Below are 9,403 nucleotides of genomic sequence, written 5' to 3'. Positions count from 1 at the left end.
ACATTTTATTTACTAGGAGTTGGTAAGTAGCTCCTGCATTTTTTAGCCCGAAGGGCATCGCATTATAACAATATGTTCCATACTTGGTGACAAATGAAGTCTTTTCCTGGTCTTCCGGGTTTATTTAGATTAGATTATACCCGTAATAGGCATCGAGAAAAGTAAGAATCTCGTAGCCGGCCGTGGCATCGATCATACGATCGATGTTGGGCAGCAGAAAGGAATCTTTGGTGCATGCTTTGTTCAAATCCTTATAATCTACACACATTCTAAGTTTGTTCCCTTTTTTAGGCACTACAACGACATTGGCTAACCGTTCAGGATATTTCACCTCCCAAATGGACCCTATCTTGAGAAGTTTGGTTACCTCATCATTTATGAATGTGTGTTTTACCTCGGACTGGGGTCTTCTCTTTTGCTTTACCGGTCTAAACCTAGGGTCCAAGCTTAGCCTATGCGTCGTTATATCCGATGGGATCCTTGTTATATCTAAATGGGACCAGGAAAAACAATCTACGTTATCGATAAGAAATTGAACAAGTTTTTTCCTGAGTTCGGGGGTCAACCCCGTTCCTAGGTATACCTTCCGTTCGGGCTAGTGCTCGATTAGTGTGACTTGCTTCAATTCCTCGATCGTTGATTTGGTAGCGTTGGAATCATCGGGAATCACGAAGGATCGAGGAATCCTTTGATCATCATCTTCATCGATCTTCTGATTATCTGGTCGGGTTAAAGCTGATGTCTGTGATTGCTATTTGGTATCTCGTTCCCCTTTTGAGCCCGATCCCTTTTTTGGTGAAGGCGAGGATATTAGATTTGCTTCCTCAATGGCAAACATTTCTATCGCGGCCGGTTGTTCTCCGTACACTGTTTTGACTCCCCTTGATGTTGGGAATTTAAGGACCTTGTGTAGGGTCGAAGGTACAACTCTCATGTTGTGGATCCATGGCCTTCCAAAAAGGGCGTTGTACCTCATATCGCCTTCGATTACGTGGAACTTCATTTCTTGGATAGTCCCAGCCACGTTTATCGATAGAATTATCTCGCCTTTGGTGGTTTCACATGCCATATTGAATCCATTTAGAACCAGGGTTGCAGGTACGACCTGGTCCTGTAGGCCGAGTTGTTCTACGATCTTCAATCTAATGATGTTGGCCGAGTTACCCGGATCAATTAACACACGCTTAACTTTAGTTTTATTCATAAGTACGAATATTACCAGTGCATTGTTATGAGGTTGTATGACTCATTCTACATCTTCATCATTGAAGGACAAAGTTCCTATGGGTGTGTAATCCTGAGTTCGAGACCGCTTTTCTCTCAGAATCGATGTCTTAGTGCGTTTAAGCATCGGTCCCTGAGGTGTAACTGCGCCGCCGATGATTATGTGAATGATGCGCTGTGGTTCTTCTAGTTCATTTTGCTTGCCTAAATCCCTATTTTTAAAATGGTTCTTCGCCCTATCGCTTAGAAATTCTCGAAGGTGCCCTTTGTTGAATAACCAGGCTACCTCCTCTCTTAGTTGCCTGTAATCTTTCGTTCTGTGGCCATGGGTGCCATGATATTCGCACATTTGATTGGGATTCCTCTGGGCAGGATCAGACTACATGGGTCGAGGCCATTTAGTGTCTTTGATGCGTCCGATAGCCAACACGATGGCGAATGCATCGATGTTGAAGTTATACTCCGATAACCGAGGCGCTTCCTTAGATCCGGCAGGCCTATCGAACCTACTTCTGTTCATCATCCCCCGGGACCCTTGACCTCGATCACTTCTCTTGTTATTTTTTCCGGGGTTATGTCTCAATTCACCAATTCTGTGGTTTCCATTATACGGTCGGTATCGATCCCTGATCGAACCTTGTTCTCGATTAATATCCCTTTGAGCAACGGGTTCAGACCCCAATTGGTCATCTTTGACCCTAATTTTTGATTGGTATCGATTGTGCACGTCGGCCCACGTGATGGCTGGTTATTCGATCAGGTTATGCTTCAACCGTCGTGAAGCCGTCGAACTTTATTCGTTCAAACCTTGAGTGAAAGCCTGAACAACCCAATCGTCTGTGACTGGTGGCAGATCCATTCGTTCCATTTGAAAACGAGATACGAACTCCCTCAGCATCTCGTTATCCTTTTATCTTACCTTGAAAAGGTCTAATTTCCTTGTTGCGACTTTTATGGCACAGGCGTGTGCTTTTACAAAAGAATCTGCTAACATGGCAAACGAGTCGATGGAATTCGGTGGTAGGTTGTGATACTAAATCATTGCTCCCTTCGAGAGGGTCTCTCCGAATTTTTTTAACATAACAGATTCGATTTCATCGTCTTCTAAATCATTGCCCTTGATGGCACACGTGGAAGAAGTGACGTATTCGTTGGGATCGGTCGTTCCGTTATATTTGGGAATTTCTGGCATACGGAATTTTTTGGGGATTGGTTTTGGGGCTGCGCTCGAGGGAAAAGGTTTTTGCACGAATTTTTTGGAATCCAACCCTTTTATCATTGGTGGAGCTCCCGAGATCTGATCAACCCTGGAGTTATATGTTTCTACTTTTTTATCGTTGGCTTCGACTCGCTTGGTGAGCCCCTCGAGTATTTTAGCAATTTCGGGAGTAGTCCCCGATTCTTGCTCATTTGACCTCACTATGGCTGGCTCCGTTCTGTGGGCGATTTCTCGAGGTGGACTGGGCCTCGGCATGCTCAGTAGCTGGTTTTGGCTCTACAACTGAGCTATTGCTGCTTGTTGGGCTTGCAATATTTCGAAAATCATACGCAAGCTGACGCCGTTTTGATCGATGTTATGGGTATCTCGAGCTGCAGACCGACTGCCGCCATGAATATTATTTTCAGGTTCAGAATATAGGTTCGCCTCGATGGCCACATGCGAATTGATATCTATCGGCACTTCGATTTGAGCTCCAACGGCGTTGACAAGTAGTCTTTCTATACTGGGTGTCAGGTTGTTGTTCTCATCTTGAAGGACCGACTTCGTTGTCTATAGGTGAGGCCATTTGATTGTTAGCTAATCGTTGCTAATCTGAAATCCAAGATACTTTCGGAAATAAGCTCAAAACGGTGTATTTTTCCAGATTCGTATCAAATAACCACTATTATCCTTATCCCCACGGTGGGCGCCAAACTGTTTACCCGAAAAACGGATAGAGTTGAATTTGTACGTAGTTCTAAGGATATGTGATATAGCTTGATACGAATCGTAGGGATAAATAGAAATATCAAATATGGACTGCAAAGAATGCAACATAAACAAGGTTGGAAAGAAGATGATTTTTAGGACTAAGTACAATGAATCAATTAATGAAGCTTAAAAAGAATAATCCTTGAATATGGGAGAATATGGTGCTTGAATTACAATGCAAGCAAAAACTGCCCTCTACAGAAATGTAGCCATCCTCTTTATAGTGGAAGATCCTACTTTAGATATAATTAAAAATACATAGTGGAGAACCCATGATAAATCAGTTTTTCCCTAATTTCCGTCGAGATTCTCACCCTTAGTGTGTTTGCAACGGCTCTTATCTGTGAGCTTGAGCTCGATCGGCCTCGATGTTGGTCGATATTGCTTCTAGAACTCGATATGGACTCGAGATCAGGTGATGATTCGGACTCGGTCCCGGTTGGCCTCTACCTCTTAAGCTCGAAATCATCTCATCATAGTTCGATTCGGACCCGAGCTCAATAATGACTCCGGACTCAGTGTTTGACCTATACCCGAAATCTGAAGCTTGTTTGTACCATCTTCCGAACCCGTCTCGATATTACGAAGTCTTTCTTTGATCCATTACATTTCGACCTCGATCAATCATATGAAGGCCGAAATCTATTTTGACCGTATACAAATTCAATTTCTTTTCTTTATTAAAATTTGAAACCCAATTTCAAGTTAAGATATGATAGAGAGAGAGGGGATGTATATATTGCTTTGTTAATCACTGAACTGTAGATAGATTGAACCTACAAAAGTACGTAATTGCTTCCCCACATTACATCAGGTAAATGGGGTTCTCGAGAAGCACTTAACAACCAAATCAAGAATAAAGAGATGTAGCACTAGAACTACTTGCAGTAATAAAGTATATTGATCCGTAAAAGAACCAAAAAAAGGAAAGGTGCTAAGTCGTGAAACCTCATTTCTCCCGGGCTCTTCAAAATTTCTACTTCTTTTCATTTTTTTTCCGGGATTGTGGGCTGTTTCAAATGCATATTATATTGAGGCAATTTCACTTTTAGCCACTCGGCCAAAACTTTTGACAAGTTCTAGCCCACAAATCTATTATGCAATTTGAAGCCAAAAACTAATTATAATAGCTAGCCAGTAAAATAAAAATTGCAGTAGTCGCATTCTAAACCCATGTCAAGTATCTCAAGTGATTTTTTATCTTAGAAATCTCATTTACAATAATAAAAAATATATCTTCAGTCCAAAGCAATGTAAAGTATAAAACTATTTCAGTCAAATAAGTTTTTAATTACATAAATAGAATAATTCAGTCAAAAGTCCAAAAAGCCGGTGATTCAAAAGAGAAAAACTTACTTAAAAACTCTAACTCAAGAAGAAAAAATACACACAGATAACGAGATTATGTGTGTGTGTGAGAGAGAGATGTACATTTCACAATGTATACAAGAAATACTTCAGATACACAAACACACTCGGATACACTTAATATACACAAATGACACACTGTCAAACTTGGTATACATTGCATATATAGTTTTAACATTGTATAACAATGTCTTTACAACTTCTATATAAAATTAATATACAAGTATCATGTATATACAACTTTATATGATTGTATATATAATTTTTATACAAAACTACAACTTTATACAACTTTTAAGAATTAACTAAAAGAGAAAAAAGTGAAAGACTGAGAATTCATACAAAAACTTTATTACAAAAGATAAGAAGAAACTCATCTGTCTTTTTCACAACCACCAAACTTCTTCCTATTATACACAAATTACAATCCCCCTTTTATCTTTTACAAAAAAGAATTAAATTTTTAGTGATCCAATCTAGAAAAATATAATATTGCATAAGCAAAAATATCCATGATATAAGAAGAAAAGGAAGAAGGTGATGTATAGATTGTATACGTACTATACATACTATACACTAGTATAGTGTGTATAGACACTTTTTTATACATTGTTGAGCAATATATATATATATATATATATATATATATATTGCTAAGAATACACTCGAAATACACTAAGAATACACTATCAAACTCGAAAAATACTGTATATAAAACTTTTAATTGTAAATATACATATTCTATACACATATAACAGTTTATATACAATTTTTATACAAAAATACACTTGCATAATATGTATCAATCATGTATAAAGTATGTATATAATTTGTATATATTATATATAACTATTATATAGTATATATACATATTGTGTAGTATATATACACTATATAATCATGTATAAAAAAATTCAATAGACGCTTTGGATACACAAACACGTTCGAAATACACTCAATATACACAAAGTACATTGCCAAACTTAGGATACAATTTTTATACATAGCATAATAATATACATATTACTTTTATATAAAACTATAATACAAATTATCGTATATATGTACAACTCTATATATGTGTATATAAAATATTTAATACATTATATAACTGTATCATCCAACTACCCCATTAAATCCAGACCCACTATCAGGATGCTATCACTTTTAGCCCGCGCTAAAAATTAATTACATCTGGTAGTCGAAAAAGTATATAAAACTATATAATTTTTGTATATTACATACAAAATGTATATATACAAAAAATATATAATTCGGCTATTATTTTTACAATGGCTATACAGTATCATTTTTCCCAGTGGATACTCACTGTAAAAGATTTTCACTCATAAAATACTATTATGACCCGAAGAAGAAGAAGAAGAAGCTTGACTAGAAAACTCCCACGACTTTTGCTGCCAATCTTGTATCATGCATCGTAATTGAATAAATCTTTTTAAGAATTGAATTAAAAATTTTGTAATCTTTCTAGGTACACAAACAAACTTTTTCAGTGTGAAGTAAAAAAAATAAAGAGACAAAAATATAGATCTGAAATGGGAGATAGAAAAGGGAAGGAAAATGGAAAACAAAATAACAAAAGAAAGAAAAAAGGGAGACGAAGAAGACACAGAGAAAGAAAGAGGTGAGAAAGAGGATGAGAAAGAAAGAGGATATAAATAAAAGTGGTAATGGGAAGAAAAATATGTGCATTGGAATTGGATAGAATGAAAGAAAGATAAAAAGGTTGGGAATAAATGTGGTCTTGGGAAGATAAATGCATTGGAAATAGACAATGGCTACAAGTTGCAAATAAATTGGGCCGGAAGGCCATTTCGAGTCAATAATGAAAACATGGACTAATAAAATCTTTGAGTGGCCATACAATATTATTTTCTCTATTATATTTCAACTTTGTTGCTAAGACATTAGTATCAAAGTGTTAACAAAATCGACGATATCAATATGAACGAAAAACTAATAGAAACTAGGAATCCACCAAACTGTATAGAGGACCAGGTTCTCTATCTGTTCCCACAGCAAATCGGTAGTAAATAAAGAACACGCGATATTTACATGGAAAACTCGTTGCTCAAGGGATTAAAAACCACGACCTACCCTATTAGGATTTTAACTCCACTAAACCGAGCAAACTTCAGATTACAACCTATTGCAATCTAGGAATTAAACTTTTAATCTCTCACCCCTTACAATAACTCTATTGTAAACCCTTTGCAATAACTCTATTACAAAGCAATAAACCTTGACTAACTCTAGTCAAGAAACTAAATCAAACAGTCGTTTAAATCTGTCCTACAAAGATACTTCTTGAAAGTAGTGTAGGATTACAAATGAAAAATAAAATAACAAAGACTCAACAAACCTAAGAACTTAAGATATCATCAATCTTTGGATCTTGTCCTTGAGGTTGCAGCAGCTTTGTTCTTGAGAGATGTGGTAGCTAGTACTTGAGAGAATATTACCTTTTGGATTTTCAAGTGTAAGAGAAATGAAATCCCTTGCCTCATGTTGATAATATATATGTGTGATGTCATCAAAGATGATGCAATAAAGTGTCATTTAGTTTGGCCTTAGCAAGCTACAGTTGTGTTGTTGTACTGATGCCAGATGGTATAGTGCAACAACTTTTATAATTGTAGAGTTGACTGCATGACGACCAGGGGAACTGATCTATATATGTTCCCTGTGTTGTTCCCTTATGTGATTTCATTTAGAATTGAACCAGACATCTGACTAGTTACTCTGAATGCACGAGAACTAATTATCTCAGGTTCCTTATCTGGTTCTCTCATGAAGTTTGTCAAATCATCAAAACAAAAGACGCATAACTTATCAATTTCTCCCTTTTTAATGATGACAAACTTAGAATTGATATTCTCCTTGAGAACCAGATCTCCACATTGTTCCCCCTACGAATTAGCCATATTCCCCTTGAGAACCAGACCAAAGGAACTGATCACAACTGGTTCCTCGAGACAGTTTGGCAAATCATCAAAATACAAGATAGCATAACTTATCAATTTTCCCCCTTTTGATCATGACAAACCAAGAATTGATATTACCCCTAAGAATTAGATTCCTTACATGTACTGATCACATCTGGTCCCTACCTGGTTCCTCGAGAACGTTTGGCAAATCATCAAAATATGAAATAGCGTAACTTAGAGCAATTTACCCCTTTTGATAATGACAAAACCAAAATTGTTGTTCCTCCTGAGAACCAGATTCCTCACATGTTCTCCTACGGATCAAACCTATAATCAACATGTTATCAACAATGTTCCCCCTGCGAACATATTAATGCACAACACAATATATTAATTTGATTCTGTTTCTCCCCATGTTGACACATATGTAACTTCCCCCTTTTGGCATCATTGAAAAGAATAACAGAAGAAGCACAACCAAAAAGAAGTTCAGCAACATTTACTCATGCCACTTGGGCAACACAAACATAAACAATAACAAGAACAACAAGTGAATGTCATTGCACAAAATAGAGTGATTGCCCATAGTAGAGTAATTATAACAGAAGCACAGTAGTTTCAACCACTGTTTTAAAAGGCGTTTTCGGGGCGAGCCCCGGGACGAGGCATACCAAAAATGCCCCGGGGCGATGGTGTGGGGCGAAAGTCTCAAGAGGCGTACGCCCCGCAATTTGGGGCATACGCCCGGGCGTTCGGGGCGTACGCCCGAGCGTTCGGGGCGTACGCCCGGGCGTTCGGGGCATTCGAGGTGCGTTATTTTAGTAAGGAGTAAGCCCGAGAGACTTTTTCAAATTAAAACAAAATTTGTTGAATTAATCCTTCATATAATACCCAAATTCTCAAAAGTCAGTTTGGTAATTACTCAAAAGGTTTAAAAAGGAACTCAAAAGTATTAAATTTAAAAGTAAAGACCTTTTTTATTGATTTAAGCCTTAATTCATGGTTTATCCAATTTTTTATCTTGTGCACTAGTATGCTAATATCTCCCAAAATCAACGAATATTTAATTTTTTTTACAAATACAAAGAGAACTACATTATTCTTCATAGCAGCAAATTCAAAGTTCAAATTACAGGTTAATCATCGTTTTTGTTCCTCCATATAGAAAACATTATTCATTGACTCAAATTACTTGTGCTTGTAAGTAACGTATAATAGATTATTTTGATTAGTTTTTTGTGGGGATGAAACACACATATATATAGTTTTCTTCAATATTTATGCAATTTTACCTGTTTATAAATATTTACTGTCATTATATTATTTTATAAAATATTAAAAACTAAATACCTATGAGGCTTACGCCCCACGCCTCGGGGCTTATGCCCCGCTGAGGCATATGTAAAACGTCTCGCCTTACGCCCATGCCTTTTAAGACACTGGTTTCAACAATACAGAATATGACAATTTAAATAATTAAAGTACCAATGTCATCAAACATAGGGATCAAAAGAAGATAGGAATTCAAGAGAATTTGGAAGGAGTGAAAGACATGGATCACTGGGCAGGATGAATAGTAAGGGGCTAAGGCCTTGATGAGCATGTTCATTCGGTCATTCACAATCCTTTGATCAATGATCATATGCTCTCTCAGGTCTTCCACCTGTTTCCTCAATCTTTATTCTCACCCTTTAATTGAGCATTCTATTCTGCCAAGGGTCCACGGGGACCTGGTTCTCTACCTATCTGAGTAGGCTGAACCATCAATCAGATCACCAAGAATCTCCCTAAGCTTCTCCTTGTCAAGAATAAACTCAGTCCCAGTTTTTACTTCTTCTTCATAAACGTTGGGACTTGGAGGAACAAATAGGTGATTCTATTTTTGGAACTC

Source organism: Nicotiana tomentosiformis, chromosome 3 (assembly GCF_000390325.3).
Source record: "Nicotiana tomentosiformis chromosome 3, ASM39032v3, whole genome shotgun sequence".
NCBI classification, from domain to species: domain Eukaryota; kingdom Viridiplantae; phylum Streptophyta; class Magnoliopsida; order Solanales; family Solanaceae; genus Nicotiana; species Nicotiana tomentosiformis.
This window is presented reverse-complemented; position numbering follows the sequence as displayed.